Genomic DNA, 18,594 nt, shown 5'->3' with positions numbered 1-18,594 from the left:
CCTAGTGGCATCCTAAACGTGGCTATTGTACTTTTGTCAATTCACAGTATTGGAACGTTATTTGCAGCACGTCTGCCTGCATTGCACACTCTAACTTTTTTAAACTCAGCCATTATACTACCAAACAGTCAGTGTACCTAGTGGCATCCTATACGTGGCTATTTGACTTTGCTATAGTCCCACTAGTGCCAAGACATTTGCAGAGCGCATCTGCCTGCGTTGCACACTCCAACTAATTATAACGAAGCCATTATACTAGCAAACACTCACTGTACCTAGTTGTATCCTAAACGTGGCTATTGTACTTTTGTCAATTCACAGTATTGGAACGTTATTTGCAGCACGTCTGCCTGCATTGCACACTCTATCTTTTTTAAACTCATCCATTATACTAGCAAACACACAGTGTACCTAGTGGCATCCTATACGTGGCTATTGGACTTTGCTATAGTCCCACTAGTGCCAAGACATTTGCAGAGCGCATCTGCCTGCGTTGCACACTCCAACAAATTATAACGAAGCCATTATACTAGCACACACTCAGTGTACCTAGTGGCATCCTATACGTGGCTATTGGACTTTGCTATAGTCCCACTAGTGCAAAGACATTTGCATAGCACGTCTGCCTGCATTGCACACTACAACTTTTTTAAACTAAGCAATTTTACTAGCAAACACTCACTGTACCTAGTTGTATCCTAAACGTGGCTATTGTACTTTTGTCAATTCACACTACTGCAAATCTATGTGCAGCACCTCTGCATGACAACCTCGTGCTCTGTTTTTAATAAGCTATAATGATAGCACAAAATACTGCCATTTTGTGGCATCATAGAACTGGCTGTTGTATTCCATTAGTGCCCCACTGGTGACAAGCTATTTCTAGCACCTCTACATCACACCCTCATGCACATTTTGCTACGCTAATGTTATAGCAAACTCATGGAATTCATTGCTGCATTTCATAATTCGGAGGGATAGAAAGTCAGGCTTCCTTTAGCTTTTCCTTCTGTTCATAGACAGCATCTCCAAGACAAATTTCCCCTCCACGTCTAAGTGTGGAGAGGCAGCTAGTGCGCATGCGTGTGCCGATGTACCCCAGCTGCAGCATAATTACAGTGTTTCGCCTAGTGAGTATGCTCAGCCTGACTGTGCCATTCCTGACGCTAAGTTTTCATTTCGGGATACAGCGCATGCTCCCACACTAAGTGTGAAAAGCCTCTTTGCACAGGTGCTTGCATTCCGTGCCGGGTCTAAGTCCTGTTTTGGGCATAGACACCATGCTAAAGCTGATAGTCTTTTTTCAGAGACTGTATTTCATGCTACTGAGCATGCTCAGGCACTTCCTGCATCAGAGACTAGGTCCGGTAATGAACTCTTTGGCCCTGGCCCTGATGTGGGGGTCCCATATAGACCACAGGGCATCAGGTGTCCTCCCAAATGGCTTGCAGAGGCCCACACCTATGACTTGTCACCGCATTATTGATGCTCAGACGATGACTGGTGAGGTGTTTGGGTCATGGCAGCCATGAGGTCATCATTGAAGTTGCGTTTCCAAATAGGACGCTAGTTATGCCACTCATGACGTGTCACTCTACTTTTGTCTCCAGGAGGTGCATTGTGGTTCACCCTGGTTTGGGGCGGACCCAGGTTATAAAAGGGGCTGGAGCCAACAAGGAGGTGCGCAGTCTTCTATTATGCTCCGAAAGAGCACACCTCCATGTGTTGAACCCATTGCGGCTTTAGGCCAGAGGTAGGCAGGGATCGGGTGGTGGATGCAGGCCACCACCACAGTTGGTAACGCAGAACGGTTAAGACCAGCTCCTGTCCTAACAGTCCTGCTTGTGCAGCCCAGTGGCATTAACAGGCCTGCTGCTGCTGATGCGCCTGCTGTTCACAGGTGTGGCCCCTACGCACACGGTCAGCGTACTCAATGGCCCCTGTGTTGTTAACAGGGAGTTCCTGGGCTGGGTGGGCATGTGGACCCTGTGACGCTAACAGGGCTCACAGTCTCCAGATCCGAATGGCGTCTAACTCGGTTCAGGCTACTATTAGTTTCATAGCCACACAGCTCTGTATCCTCCACCAAACCTTCAAGTTGCCAACCTCTCCTTTTCCAACTGGGAGCACGGTGGACACTGACTGCTGATGGGGATATATACCTTTCTCTTTCTTTTCTTATTAATTTTCGTTATATAGCGGTCACAGATTATATACCACTTTATCCAAATCTGCCAGTCCCACTGTAACAGATGTTGTTTCTTCAGCAAATGTTACAGTTGCTTAACCACCAAATCCACGGACCAAAACTTTTTTCCCCTTTCCAACACACCTGTTCCCCTTTCCAACAGCATCTGTCCTTTTTCAACTCATTTTGGGATATGACCAAAAGTGCAACTGTGCAGGGACACCGTACTCAACGCCATCTCAGCACAGCAGCCATCCCTCGGTCCCTCCGATGTGGACAAGTAAAAGACCATTTCCTCCTATCCATGACAAAGCGTTGAGATTCACTCTGTGCAGCACTGGTGTTTAGTGGACAAGTAGATCTAAGATTGCGTACCACATTCTGCAGATACTCCTGTATACGTGCGTCTATTTCTATGGCAGGAATTAGTTCGCCAAATTTTGTCTTGTACCGGGGATCTAACAGTGTGGCAACCCAGTATTCAGGATTAGTTCAAATTCATACAATCCGAGGGTCATGTAGGTAGTGCAGCAAGAAGGCGCTCATGTGTCTTGTGCATCCAGGAGGACCAAGTCCTTGGTGTGTTGGTGGCAGAGAGGTGAGAATCGTGCATCCTTCCTCTGCCCTCTACCCACAACCTCGCACAACCGAAATGTGAGCAAGCTCTCACTCATCTGCTGAGTCTTCCATGCCCATCGCCAGTTCGTCCTCCATTTCTTCATGGGCTCCTGCACTTTCATCAACACTTTTTGCTGATACTATGCGCCCTTGTTAATCCCTCTCCCTCACCATGAATGCCGCATAGGTGCCGCTGACCATCTGGACCTCGTAGATCTTGTTATCCCTTCCGCATATGACTCCTCCTGTACTTCCTCCCCTTCCTCTTGTCCCAACACCTGACTCAGAATAATAATTACAGTGTGCTCCATCATGTAGATGACCAGAATTGTCACGCTGAGAATGACATTGCCAGTGCTAAACATCTTCGTCGACATTTCAAAACTGTGTAGCAGGGTGCATAGGTCCTTGATCTGACACCACTCCAGCAGCGTGATCTGCACCACCTCTGGATCAAGTTATCCCAGGCTATATGTCTTACCGTATTTCAGCAGGGCTCTGCGGTGCTGCCACACACGCTGCAACATGTGCAGATTCCAATTCCTGCGTGTCGAAACATCGCATTTACGGCGTTTAACTGCCAGACCCTAAGACTTCCGGAGTGATGAAAGTTGTTGAGCTGCTGTGTGCGCACGATGGAAGTGAGCACATAGCGAGCGTGCCCACTGCACAAGGCCATGTAGGCCGTGATGGTGTTTTAAAAATTGCTGGCGAATTCGGTTCAACACGTGAGCCCTAAAAGGCACGTGTGTCACATTGCCCTGAGGATGGCCCGCAGCCAGGTTTGCATCATTGCCGCACACGGCTGTTAAGTCACCAACGTAGTCCGCTCCGTCAATTTGTACTCCGGTTGCCAGGTGACAACGTGTTCCTTTCATGAATAGTGCTGATGATGTGAGAGTAGTCGATGCCAGCGGCGCAGGTGGACGCAGGTTATGCTCACCCACTGGGCTGCATTACCTTGACAGATGCAGAATCTCTGGCTGAATGTAGCTGGTGGGTATCTCACAGATGAAATACCATCATTCAGCTACAACCAATGGGAAGACACCACACCCTTTTTTATGCCCATCCTGTCTGCAGACCACTGCCAGACATAGCTATGAACCTCTGGTTAATTTTACCCCCAGTTCAGTTTTATGATTTTGTGTGCTTGTTACCTGACTACTTTTCCTGCTTGCTGTTTATGTACCTTGTTGGCCGATACGCATTTCAACTCTGCTTGTTTTCTGATTCTTTCCTGGCCGTCCCATTCTGTTCCTGTTCCTCAATTAATGTTTTGACCCTGCCTGACTACTATTCTCTGTAATAGCGGTGTGACTCACATTTCTCATACATTTCAAAGTAAAGCTTTGACCGCCTGATGGCATTGAGCTCTGCTGCCAGCATAGTAAGGAGGTGTGTGGTAGTCCTTGTGCGCAGTTGCAAGGAAGGGTGGCCTGACCACACAGGGTTTGCGCCAAGGTAGAGGACCCACACGAGGTTGAAGAGGCAGAAGCAGTGTATTAACTTCTACATACAGAACAAGGATTGAAACAACTCGTGGGGACGGCAAGACTTGTACAGCAGACCCTTCTCCATCTCTCACCATAGTTTGCCAGTGCCCAGTCAGTGACATGTAATGACCCTGTCTATGCTTACTGGTCCAAGTATCTGTGTTGAAATGCACCCTGTCGCACACAGATTTTCTCAAGGAAGTGGTGATGTTGTGTGCGACATGCTGGTGTAGCGCGGGCATGCTTTTCTTGGAGAAGCAGTGGTGATTGGGCATGTGGTACTGGGGCACAGCGACAGACATAAGGTCTGTAAAATCCTGTGTGTCCACTACGCGTAAAGGCAGCATTTCGGTAGCCAACAGCTTACAGAGGGATAGAGTCAACCACTTAGCTTTGTCATGGGTCGCAGTAAGTGGCCTTTTATTTGACCACATCTGAGGGAAAGAGATCTGGCTGCTGTCTGTAGACGGTGTTGAGTAGGGTGTCCCTGGAAAAATGCAGGTTTGTGAGAAAAGTGCAGGCGGAGACATGATGTTGCCTTCATCTTGCCTTCAGATCTGTTCATCTTGTATCATTTTTAAAAAACACATCAAGCAAGGGTTACTCCAAGCGGAGTCTACCTTTTTTCCCAACATTGGGCACACAGACACCCCATCAGTGACAGCACTTGTGCCCTAGTTGCAAACAGGATGTTTTGATTTGCATCAAGCACATTCCAAATCCACAAGCATTTACTCTCCCCAGGATGACACAGGGGTAGTAAATTCCTTCTGGATCCATGACTTGTTCATTTTGATGAACGTCAGTGTGTCCACATTGTCACTGGACAGACGCGTGCGCTTATCTGTCAGCACACACCCAGCAGCACTGAAGAAGACACGTTCAGAGACAACGCTGGCAGCTGCACACGACAAAATCTCCAAGGCGTAACTGGAGAGCTCTGTCAATTTTTCTAGATTTGAAGCCCAAAAGGAGCAAGGCTCCATTTGCAAAGTCATTGCATCGATGTTCATTTGGAGATACTCCTGTATCATCCTCTCCATCCGTTGACTATGTGTCAGACTTGTTGTCTCTGGTGGCCTTGCAAAGGAGGGTCTAAAAAAATTATGAAAATATTCCATAAAATTGCTGTTACCAGCACCAGATACGGTCCTACTGGTACGGGTAGACTGTTGAAGATGACGATGCCGTCCCATGTTTGTCAAGTTACAACTGGGAGAATCACTCCCTTCACCTGCACGGTTGTTTGGTGTAAAAGCCGAGCTAAGATCGAGTAACAGCTTATGCTGATACTCCAGCATACGTGCGTCCCTTTCTATGGGTGGAATTATGTCACAAAATTTGGACTTGTCCCGGGGATCTAATAGTGTGGCAAGCCAGTAGTCATCATCACTTCTAATTTTGACAATCCGAGGGTCATGTTGGAGGTAGTGCAACAAGAAGGCACTCATGTGTCTTGCGCAGCCATGCGGACCAAGTCCACGCTGTGTTTGTGGCATAGAGGTGCTAACCGTTCTTTCTTCCTCTGACATCTCCCCCCAACCTCTTTCAACTGAATTTTGACCAAGGTCTCCCTCATCCGCTGAGTCTTCCATGTCCATGGACAGTTCGTCCTCCATATCTTCATGTCCTCCTGCACCTTCCTCAACATCTCGCCTGCTACCATGCGCCCTTGTTGATCCCTGTCCCCCATGGTCCCATGCCTGCCGCGTTGGTGATGATGAACGTCTGGACCTTGGTGATGTTGTTGTGTCTTGCGCATATGAATCCTCCTGTAGTTCCTCCCCTTCCTGTTGTCCCACCCCCTGACTCCGAATAGTGTTTAGCGTGTGCTCCAGCATGTAAATGACTGTAATCGTCATGCTGATAATGGCATTGTCAGCGCTAAACATATTCGTCGCCATGTCGAAACTGTGCAGAACGGTGCATAGGTCCTTGATCTGAGATCACTCCATCAGGGTGATCTGCCCCACTTCTGCATCTCGTTGGCCCAGGCTATACATCATGACGTATTGCACCAGGGCTCGCCGGTGCTGCCACAGTCGCTGTAACATGTGGAGAGTTGAATTCCAGCGTGTCGCCACATCGCATTTCAGGCGATGAACCGGCAGGCCGAAAGACTTCTGGAGCGATGCAAGTCGCTCAGCTGCGGCGGTTGAACGGCGGAAGTGAGCACTGCAGACAGTTTACGTGCCCTGGTCAGAAGGCCATCTAGGCCGGGATAGTGTGTTAAAAATTGCTGGACAACAAGGTTCAACACGTGAGCCATACAAGGCACGTGTGTCACCTTGCCCAGGCGAAGGGCCGCACCCAAGTTTGCAGCATTGTCGCACACGGCCTTACCAGGCTGCAGGTTGAGTGGAGACAACCATTTATTAAACTCGGACCGCAGAGCTGACCACAACTCCTCAGCTGTGTGACTCTTATTCCCAAGACATGTCAAGCTAAAGACCGCCTGATGCCGTTGCGCTCTGCTGCCAGCATAGTAATGAGGGGTGCGTGATTCCTTCTGCGCAGTGAGAACGCTGGTGGCCTGACCAGGCAGGCTTGGGGCGGAGGTGGAGGACCCAGATGAGGTGGAGGATGCAGAAGCAGTGGCGGAACTTGGACAGACAGAGGATTGACACACAAGTCGTGGGGACGGCAAGACTTGTGCAGCAGACCCTTCACCATCTATCAACATAGTTACCCAGTGCCCAGTCAGCGACATGTAACGTCCCTGTCCATGCTTACTGGTCCAAGTATCGGTGGTGAAATGCACCCGTTCACACACAGAGTTTCTCAAGGAAGCGGTGATGTTGTGTGCGACATGCTGGTGTAGCGCGGGCACACCTTTCTTAGAGAAGTAGTGGCGACTAGGCATCTGGTACTGGGGCACAGCGACAGACATAAGGTCTCTAAAATCCTGTGTGTCAACTAGGCGGCAAGGCAGCATTTCGGTAGCCAACAGCTTACAGAGGGATAGAGTCAACCTCTTAGCTTTGTCATGGGTCGGAGGAAGTGGCCTTTTATTTGACCACATCTGAGGGACAGAGATCTGGCTGCTGTGTGTAGACGGTGTTGAGTAGGGTGTCCCTGGAAAAATGCAGGTTTGTGAGGAAAGTGCAGGCGGAGACATGATGTTGCCTTCATCCAACGTAGGTGCTATCGATGTCTGAGAGAGCTGTACACACTCACTTGTTTCCCCTTCCAAACCAACTGACGACCTACCAAGCAAACTGCCTGTTGCGGTTACAGTGGTGGAAGTTTTGCGTGGAAAAACAGGTGTGACAGCTGTCCCCACAGTCCTAGAAGATGAAGAGCGCGCGGATGCACTGGAAGGGGCGGGCGGTGGATGGTTCGCTCCGCTAGGCCGCATTGCAGCACAGTGAGCTTCCCACCGGGACCTATGATATTTATTCATGTGACGATTCATGGAAGAAGTTGTCAAACTGCTGAGGTTTTGACCTCTACTAAGAGAATCATGACAAATTTTACACATCACATGATTTGGGCGATCTTTTTCTATGTCAAAAAAGGAACAGGCTAGGCAAGGCTTAGAGGCCATGCGACCTGTTGATGCACCCCGAATAATGCTCATAGGCAGAGTGGTGGCTGAGGATGCAGTTGTAGACGTGCTACCAGTGCTCCGACTCTGTCCAGGAAGGCGCAAGGTAATTTCGTCGTCGGTTGCATCCTCCTCCACCGCCTCTGTTGACCTCCTCGAGTGCCTGACTGGGGGTTGACAGTAGGTGGGATCTAGAACTTCATCATCAATTGTTGTGTTTGCACTCCCCTCCCCCTCAGACCGAGCCTCTTCTTGCCCTGACCGAATATTTAAGTTGTCATCCCAATCGGGTATCTGCGTCTCATCTTCATCAGTATGTTCCTCATTGCCTATAACCACAGTTGTTGGAAAGGCAGCATTTTGGTAGCCAACAGTTTGCATTTTATGAAAGTCAACCTCCAAGCCATGTCATGCCCTTCTAAAAGCATGTATAACACAGCGAGGGGACTCCAACCACAGTCTCCCTCGTTTCCACTCACTGGGCCACACACACCCCACTTGACTGGCATCGGTTGAGCTCCCTTTTGAAAAAGAAAAAGATGCTTTGCATGAAGCACTCTCAAAAATACGCGTGCCTTTCCCGTCCCCTGGCTGACCCAGGGGAAGAAAAGTCCTCTGAGAGCCATGACTTGTTCATCTTGGTTCTTTTAGAGACACAGCGAGGGGACTCCAACCACAGTCTCCCTCGTTGCCACTCACTGGGCCACACACACCCCACTTGACTGGCATCGGTTGAGCTCCCTTTTGAAAAAGAAAAAGATGCTTTGCATGAAGCACTCTCAAAAATACGCGTGCCTTTCCCGTCCCCTGGCTGACCCAGGGGAAGAAAAGTCCTCTGAGAGCCATGACTTGTTCATCTTGGTTCTTTTAGAGACACAGCGAGGGGACTCCAACCACAGTCTCCCTCGTTTCCACTCACTGGGCCACACACACCCCACTTGACTGGCATCGGTTGAGCTCCCTTTTGAAAAAGAAAAAGATGCTTTGCATGAAGCACTCTCAAAAATACGCGTGCCTTTCCCGTCCCCTGGCTGACCCAGGGGAAGAAAAGTCCTCTGAGAGCCATGACTTGTTCATCTTGGTTCTTTTAGAGACACAGCGAGGGGACTCCAACCACAGTCTCCCTCGTTGCCACTCACTGGGCCACACACACCCCACTTGACTGGCATCGGTTGAGCTCCCTTTTGAAAAAGAAAAAGATGCTTTGCATGAAGCACTCTCAAAAATACGCGTGCCTTTCCCGTCCCCTGGCTGACCCAGGGGAAGAAAAGTCCTCTGAGAGCCATGACTTGTTCATCTTGGTTCTTTTAGAGACACAGCGAGGGGACTCCAACCACAGTCTCCCTCGTTTCCACTCACTGGGCCACACACACCCCACTTGACTGGCATCGGTTGAGCTCCCTTTTGAAAAAGAAAAAGATGCTTTGCATGAAGCACTCTCAAAAATACGCGTGCCTTTCCCGTCCCCTGGCTGACCCAGGGGAAGAAAAGTCCTCTGAGAGCCATGACTTGTTCATCTTGGTTCTTTTAGAGACACAGCGAGGGGACTCCAACCACAGTCTCCCTCGTTGCCACTCACTGGGCCACACACACCCCACTTGACTGGCATCGGTTGAGCTCCCTTTTGAAAAAGAAAAAGATGCTTTGCATGAAGCACTCTCAAAAATACGCGTGCCTTTCCCGTCCCCTGGCTGACCCAGGGGAAGAAAAGTCCTCTGAGAGCCATGACTTGTTCATCTTGGTTCTTTTAGAGACACAGCGAGGGGACTCCAACCACAGTCTCCCTCGTTTCCACTCACTGGGCCACACACACCCCACTTGACTGGCATCGGTTGAGCCCCCTTTTGAAAAAGAAAAAGATGCTTTGCATGAAGCACTCTCAAAAATACGCGTGCCTTTCCCGTCCCCTGGCTGACCCAGGGGAAGAAAAGTCCTCTGAGAGCCATGACTTGTTCATCTTGGTTCTTTTAGAGACACAGCGAGGGGACTCCAACCACAGTCTCCCTCGTTTCCACTCACTGGGCCACACACACCCCACTTGACTGGCATCGGTTGAGCTCCCTTTTGAAAAAGAAAAAGATGCTTTGCATGAAGCACTCTGAAAAATACGCGTGCCTTTCCCGTCCCCTGGCTGACCCAGGGGAAGAAAAGTCCTCTGAGAGCCATGACTTGTTCATCTTGGTTCTTTTAGAGACACAGCGAGGGGACTCCAACCACAGTCTCCCTCGTTGCCACTCACTGGGCCACACACACCCCACTTGACTGGCATCGGTTGAGCTCCCTTTTGAAAAAGAAAAAGATGCTTTGCATGAAGCACTCTCAAAAATACGCGTGCCTTTCCCGTCCCCTGGCTGACCCAGGGGAAGAAAAGTCCTCTGAGAGCCATGACTTGTTCATCTTGGTTCTTTTAGAGACACAGCGAGGGGACTCCAACCACAGTCTCCCTCGTTTCCACTCACTGGGCCACACACACCCCACTTGACTGGCATCGGTTGAGCTCCCTTTTGAAAAAGAAAAAGATGCTTTGCATGAAGCACTCTCAAAAATACGCGTGCCTTTCCCGTCCCCTGGCTGACCCAGGGGAAGAAAAGTCCTCTGAGAGCCATGACTTGTTCATCTTGGTTCTTTTAGAGACACAGCGAGGGGACTCCAACCACAGTCTCCCTCGTTTCCACTCACTGGGCCACACACACCCCACTTGACTGGCATCGGTTGAGCTCCCTTTTGAAAAAGAAAAAGATGCTTTGCATGAAGCACTCTCAAAAATACGCGTGCCTTTCCCGTCCCCTGGCTGACCCAGGGGAAGAAAAGTCCTCTGAGAGCCATGACTTGTTCATCTTGGTTCTTTTAGAGACACAGCGAGGGGACTCCAACCACAGTCTCCCTCGTTGCCACTCACTGGGCCACACACACCCCACTTGACTGGCATCGGTTGAGCTCCCTTTTGAAAAAGAAAAAGATGCTTTGCATGAAGCACTCTCAAAAATACGCGTGCCTTTCCCGTCCCCTGGCTGACCCAGGGGAAGAAAAGTCCTCTGAGAGCCATGACTTGTTCATCTTGGTTCTTTTAGAGACACAGCGAGGGGACTCCAACCACAGTCTCCCTCGTTTCCACTCACTGGGCCACACACACCCCACTTGACTGGCATCGGTTGAGCCCCCTTTTGAAAAAGAAAAAGATGCTTTGCATGAAGCACTCTCAAAAATACGCGTGCCTTTCCCGTCCCCTGGCTGACCCAGGGGAAGAAAAGTCCTCTGAGAGCCATGACTTGTTCATCTTGGTTCTTTTAGAGACACAGCGAGGGGACTCCAACCACAGTCTCCCTCGTTTCCACTCACTGGGCCACACACACCCCACTTGACTGGCATCGGTTGAGCTCCCTTTTGAAAAAGAAAAAGATGCTTTGCATGAAGCACTCTCAAAAATACGCGTGCCTTTCCCGTCCCCTGGCTGACCCAGGGGAAGAAAAGTCCTCTGAGAGCCATGACTTGTTCATCTTGGTTCTTTTAGAGACACAGCGAGGGGACTCCAACCACAGTCTCCCTCGTTGCCACTCACTGGGCCACACACACCCCACTTGACTGGCATCGGTTGAGCTCCCTTTTGAAAAAGAAAAAGATGCTTTGCATGAAGCACTCTCAAAAATACGCGTGCCTTTCCCGTCCCCTGGCTGACCCAGGGGAAGAAAAGTCCTCTGAGAGCCATGTCCACATTGTCAGTGGACAGACACGTGTGCTTATCTGCCAGCAGACCCACAGCAGCACTGAAGACAGGTTCCGAGAGAACGCTGGCTGCAGGACACGACAAGATCCCCAAGACGTACGTGGCGAGCTCAGGCAATTTATCAAGATTGGAAGCCAAGAATGAGCAGGGCTCAAGTTGCACATTAATGGAATCGATGTTTCCTTGCATATACTCATATATCTGTGTGTCCTCCTCTTTTTCCTTGTCCAGCTCTTTTGTTTTCGCATGAGTATATGTCCTTGTCACTTTCCCATGTGTTGTGAGTTGTTTGTGACCTTTTGGACACCTTTGAGGGTGTTTTCTAGGTGTTTTTCTGTGTTTGTGATTGCCTGCCATTGTTTCCTATGCAGTTCGAGTTCGGTTCGTCGAACGTTCGACGAACCGAACTCGAACGGGAGGTCCGTTCGGCGAACCAACCTCGAGCCGAACCGCGACCGGTTCGCTCATCTCTAGTGATAACCACTACACTATGAAACCTGTGAAATCCTGCAAAGCAATGGCAATTGGAGACGAGTTTTGACCGCCAGGGAAAAAAAAAAAAAATTCAAAGTTCTGTTGGTGATGGAAGACAAAACATCCTGTTATTCGGCAACAAAGCCAAGAAATTCATATATTGTAGTTGGATAGGGTATTATTTCAACACCAAGAAGAGATTGGTTTCACTGGGGATTGAACCCAGGACCTTCTGCGTGTTAAGCAGACGTGATGACCACTACACTATGAAACCTGATGAAAAGTTACTGTGTATTGGCTAGCAGAGCAGAATTGTGACTGACGGGGCCTTTTTATTGCTGAAGGAAAGTATTTTTGGTAATGAAACATTTACAATTTTTATTACATATTTTACCAGTTTTATTCCTACAAAGGGATATTGCTTAAATTGAAGTTTACATTGAATGTGTTACTTTTTTCTACACAGTTTAGTCGTTTGCTTTTGTATTTATGGGAACTATATATTTTTAAACAAACAGGATTTTTATAATATGGGATTATGTTTTCTGCTAAAATGGACAATAAAATAGAAACCCAAATAGTAGTTCTCTTTGTGATGGAAGCCAAAATGTATTGTCATTTGGCAACGAAACCAAGAATTTTATATATTACAGGTTGATAGCATATTACTTCAACAGCGAAAACAGATTGGTTTCACTGGGGATTGAACCCAGGATCTTTTGCGTGTGAAGCAGACGTGATGACCACTACACTATGAAACCTGTGAAATCCTGCAAAGCAATGGCAATTGAAAACGAGTTTTGACCGCCAGGGGAAAAAAATTATTAGTTCTGTTGGTGATGGAAGCCAAAACATCCCATCATTTGGCAACAAAGCCAAGAACTTCATATATTGTAGTTTGAGAGGGTATTATTTCAACACCAAGAACAGATTGCTTTTACTGGGGATTGAACCAGTGTTAAGCAGACGTGATGACTACTACACTATGAAACCTTCTGGAAGGTTACTGTGTATTGGCAAGCAGAGCAGAATTGTAACTGATGGGGCCTTTTTATTGCTGAAGAAAAGTGTTTTTGGTAATGAAACATTTACAATTTTTATTACATATTTTACCAGTTTTATTCCTACAAAGGGATATTGCTTAAATTGAAGATTACATTGAATGTGTTACTTTTTTCTACACAGTTTAATCGTTTGCTTTTGTATTTATGGGAACTATAAATTTTGAAACAAACAGGATTGTTATAATATGGGATTATGTTTTCTGCTAAAATGTTCAATAAAAAAGAAACCCAAAATCGTAGTTCTCCTTGTGATAGAAGCCAAAATGTATTGTCATTTGGCAACGAAACCAAGAATTTCATACTTTACAGGTTAATAGGAAATTACTTCAACACCGAAAACAGATTGGTTTCACTGGGTATTGAACCCAGAACGTTCTGCATATGAAGCAGATTTGATGACCACCACACTTTAAAACCTGTGATTCCTGCAAAGTAATGGCAATTAGAGACGAAATTTGACTGCCAGGAAAAAAAAAAATTCGTAGTTCTGTTGGTTATGGAAGCTAAAACATCCCGTCATTCCGCAACAAAGCCAAGAACTTCATGTATTGCAGTTGGATAGGGTATTATTTCAACACCAAGAACAGACTGGTTTTACTGGGGATAAACCCAGGACCTTCTGCGTGTTAAGCAGACGTGATGACCACTACACTATGAAACCTGTGAAATCCTGTTGATAGCAAATTACTTCAACAGCGAAAACGGATTGGTTTCACTGGGGATTGAACCCAGGACCTTCTGCGTGTGAAGCAGACGTGATGACCACTACACTATGAAACCTGTGAAATCCTGCAAAGCAATGGCAATTGAAAACGAGTTTTGACCGCCAGGGGAAAAAAATTATTAGTTCTGTTGGTGATGAAAGCCAAAACATCCCATCATTCGGCAAAAATCCAATAACTTCATATATAGTAGTTTGATAGGGTATTATTTCAACATCAAGAACAGATTGCTTTTACTGGGGATTGAACCAGTGTTAAGCAGACGTGATGACTACTACACTATGAAACCTTCTGGAAAGTTACTGTGTATTGGCAAGCAGAGCAGAATTGTAACTGATGGGGCCTTTTTATTGCTGAAGAAAAGTGTTTTTGGTAATGAAACATTTCCAATTTTTATTACATATTTTACCAGTTTTATTCCTACAAAGGGATATTGCTTAAATTGAAGTTTACATTGAATGTGTTACTTTTTTCTACACAGTTTAATCGTTTGCTTTTCTATTTATGGGAACTATAAATTTTGAAACAAACAGGATTGTTATAATATGGGATTATGTTTTCTGCTAAAATGTTCAATAAAATGTTCAATAAAAAAGAAACCCAAAATCGTAGTTCTCCTTGTGATAGAAGCCAAAATGTATTGTCATTTAGCAACGAAACCAAGAATTTCATACTTTACAGGTTAATAGGAAATTACTTCAACACCGAAAACAGATTGGTTTCACTGGGTATTGAACCCAGAACGTTCTGCATATGAAGTAGACTTGATGACCACCACACTTTAAAACCTGTGATTCCTGCAAAGTAATGGCAATTAGAGACGAAATTTGACTGCCAGGAAAAAAAAAAAATTCGTAGTTCTGTTGGTTATGGAAGCTAAAACATCCCGTCATTCGGCAACAAAGCCAAGAACTTCATGTATTGCAGTTGGATAAGGTATTATTTCAACACCAAGAACAGACTGGTTTTACTGGGGATTAAACCCAGGACCTTCTGCGTGTTAAGCAGACATGATGACCACTACACTATGAATCCTGATGAAAAGTTACTGTGTATTGGCTAGCAGAGCAGAATTGTGACTGACAGGGCCTTTTTATTGCTGAAGGAAAGTATTTTTGGTAATGAAACATTTACAATTTTTATTACATATTTTACCAGTTTTATTCCTACAAAGGGATATTGCTTAAATTGAAGTTTACATTGAATGTGTTACTTTTTTCTACACAGTTTAGTCGTTTGCTTTTGTATTTATGGGAACTATATATTTTTAAACAAACAGGATTTTTATAATATGGGATTATGTTTTCTGCTAAAATGGACAATAAAACAGAAACCCAAAATAGTAGTTCTCTTTGTGATGGAAGCCAAAATGTATTGTCATTTGGCAACGAAACCAAGAATTTTATATATTACAGGTTGATAGCAAATTACTTCAACAGCGAAAACAGATTGGTTTCACTGGGGATTGAACCCAGGACCTTCTGCGTGTGAAACAGACGTGATGACCACTACACTATGAAACCTGTGAAATCCTGCAAAGCAATGGCAATTGAAAACGAGTTTTGACAGCCAGGGGAAAAAAATTATTAGTTCTGTTGGTGATGGAAGCCAAAACATCCCATCATTCGGCAACAAAGCCAAGAACTTCATATATTGTAGTTTGATAGGGTATTATTTCAACACCAAGAACAGATTGCTTTTACTGGGGATTGAACCAGTGTTAAGCAGACGTGATGACTACTACACTATGAAACCTTCTGGAAAGTTACTGTGTATTGGCAAGCAGAGCAGAATTGTAACTGATGGGGCCTTTTTATTGCTGAAGAAAAGTGTTTTTGGTAATGAAACATTTACAATTTTTATTACATATTTTACCAGTTTTATTCCTACAAAGGGATATTGCTTAAATTGAAGTTTACATTGAATGTGTTACTTTTTTCTACACAGTTTAATCGTTTGCTTTTGTATTTATGGGAACTATAAATTTTGAAACAAACAGGATTGTTATAATATGGGATTATGTTTTCTGCTAAAATGTTCAATAAAAAAGAAACACAAAATCGTAGTTCTCCTTGTGATAGAAGCCAAAATGTATTGTCATTTGGCAACGAAACCAAGAATTTCATACTTTACAGGTTAATAGGAAATTATTATAACACCGAAAACAGATTGGTTTCACTGGGTATTGAACCCAGAACGTTCTGCATATGAAGCAAACTTGATGACCACCACACTTTAAAACCGGTGATTCCTGCAAAGGAATGGCAATTAGAGACGAAATTTGACTGCCAGGAAAAAAAAAATTTCGTAGTTCTGTTGGTTATGGAAGCTAAAACATCCCGTCATTCGGCAACAAAGCCAAGAACTTCATGTATTGCAGTTGGATAGGGTATTATTTCAACACCAAGAACAGACTGGTTTTTACTGGGGATTAAACCCAGGACCTTCTGCGTGTTAAGCAGACGTGATGACCACTACACTATAAAACCTGTGAAATCGTGTTGATAGCAAATTACTTCAACAGCGAAAACAGATTGGTTTCACTGGGGAATGAACCCAGGACCTTCTGCGTGTGAAGCAGACGTGATGACCACTACACTATGAAACCTGTGAAATCCTGCAAAGCAATGGCAATTGAAAACGAGTTTTGACCACCAGGGGAAAAAAATTATTAGTTCTGTTGGTGGTGGAAGCCAAAACATCCCATCATTCGGCAACAAAGCCAAGAACTTCATATATTGTAGTTTGATAGGGTATTATTTCAACACCGAGAACAGATTGCTTTTACTGGGGATTTAAACAGTGTTAAGCAAACGTGATGACTACTACACTATGAAACCTTCTGGAAAGTTACTATGTATTGGCAAGCAGAGCAGAATTGTAACTGACGGGGCCTTTTTATTGCTGAAGAAAAGTGTTTTTGGTAATGAAACATTTACAATTTTTATTACATATTTTACCAGTTTTATTCCTACAAAGGGATATTGCTTAAATTGAAGATTACATTGAATGTGTTACTTTTTTCTACACAGTTTAATCGTTTGCTTTTGTATTTATGGGAACTATAAATTTTGAAACAAACAGGATTGTTATAATATGGGATTATGTTTTCTGCTAAAATGTTCAATAAAAAAGAAACCCAAAATCGTAGTTCTCCTTGTGATAGAAGCCAAAATGTATAGTCATTTGGCAACGAAACCAAGAATTTCATACTTTACAGGTTGATAGGAAATTACTTCAACACCGAAAACAGATTGGTTTCACTGGGTATTGAACCCAGAACGTTCTGCGTATGAAGCAGACTTATGACCACCACACTTTAAAACCTGTGATTCCTGCAAAGTAATGGCACTTAGAGACGAAATTTGACTGCCAGGAAAAAAAATAAATTCGTAGTTCTGTTGGTTATGGAAGCTAAAACATCCCGTCATTCAGCAACAAAGCCAAGAACTTCATGTATTGCAGTTGGATAGGGTATTATTTTAACACCAAGAAGAGACTGGTTTCACTGGGGATTGAACCCAGGACCTTCTGCGTGTTAAGCAGACGTGATGACCACTACACTATGAAACCTGTGAAATCCTGCAAAGCAATGGCAATTGGAGACGAGTTTTGACCGCCAGGGAAAAAAAAAAAAAAATTCTTAGTTCTGTTGGTGATGGAAGCCAAAACATCCCATCATTCTGCAACAAAGCCAAGAACTTCATATATTGTAGTTTGATAGGGTATTATTTCAACACCAAGAAGAGACTGGTTTAGCTGGGGATTGAACCCAGGACCTTCTACGTGTTAAGCAGACATGATGACCACTACACTATGAATCCTGATGAAAAGTTACTGTGTATTGGCTAGCAGAGCAGAATTGTGACTGACAGGGCCTTTTTATTGCTGAAGGAAAGTATTTTTGGTAATGAAACATTTCCAATTTTTATTACATATTTTACGAGTTTTATTCCTACAAAGGGATATTGCTTAAATTGAAGTTTACATTGAATGTGTTACTTTTTTCTACATAGTTTAGTCATTTGCTTTTGTATTTATGGGAACTATATATTTTAAAACAAACAGGTTTTTTTATAATATGGGATTATGTTTTCTGCTAAAATGTTCAATAAAAAAGAAACCCAAAATCGTAGTTCTCCTTGTGAAAGAAGCCAAAATGTATTGTCATTTGGCAACGAAACCAAGAATTTCATACTTTACAGGTTGATAGGAAATTACTTCAACACCGAAAACAGATTGGTTTAACTGGGTATTGAATCCAGAACGTTCTGCATATGAAGCAGACTTGATGACCACCACACTTTAAAACCTGTGAAATCCTGCAAAGTAATGGCAATTAGAGACGAGTTTTGACTGCCAGGAAAAAAAAAAAATTCGTAGTTCTGTTGGTTATGGAAGCTAAAACATCCCGTCATTCGGCAACAAAGCCAAGAACTTCATGTATTGTAGTTGGATAAGGTATTATTTCAACACCAAGAACAGACTGGTTTTACTGGGGATTAAACCCAGGACTTTCTGCGTGTTAAGCAGACGTGATGACCACTACACTATGAAACCTAATGAAAAGTTACTGTGTATTGGCTAGCAGAGCAGAATTGTGACTGACGGGGCCTTTTTATTGCTGAAGGAAAGTATTTTTGGTAATGAAACATTTACAATTTTTATTACATATTTTAACAGTTTTATTCCTACAAAGGGATATTGCTTAAATTGAAGTCTACATTGAATGTGTTACTTTTTTCTACACAGTTAAATCGT

The 18,594-nt window shown here is 44.8% G+C and overlaps 3 non-coding genes across 3 annotated transcripts; all 3 read right to left on the bottom strand.

The window, feature by feature from the left end:
- Positions 1-12,248: 12,248 nt before the first annotated feature.
- TRNAV-AAC (transfer RNA valine (anticodon AAC)) lies at positions 12,249-12,321 on the bottom strand. Its single transcript has one exon. It is a non-coding gene; the product is annotated as a tRNA-Val (tRNA).
- A 1,497-nt stretch (positions 12,322-13,818) lies between these two features.
- TRNAV-CAC (transfer RNA valine (anticodon CAC)) lies at positions 13,819-13,891 on the bottom strand. Its single transcript has one exon. It is a non-coding gene; the product is annotated as a tRNA-Val (tRNA).
- A 3,442-nt stretch (positions 13,892-17,333) lies between these two features.
- On the bottom strand, positions 17,334-17,406 carry TRNAV-AAC (transfer RNA valine (anticodon AAC)). The gene has a single exon. It is a non-coding gene; the product is annotated as a tRNA-Val (tRNA).
- Positions 17,407-18,594: the final 1,188 nt, after the last annotated feature.

The sequence above is a fragment of the Anomaloglossus baeobatrachus genome, chromosome 2, assembly GCF_048569485.1.
Source record: "Anomaloglossus baeobatrachus isolate aAnoBae1 chromosome 2, aAnoBae1.hap1, whole genome shotgun sequence".
NCBI lineage: Eukaryota > Metazoa > Chordata > Amphibia > Anura > Aromobatidae > Anomaloglossus > Anomaloglossus baeobatrachus.
The sequence above is the reverse complement of the archived record's forward strand: the minus strand, read 5'-3'. Positions and strand labels throughout refer to the sequence as shown.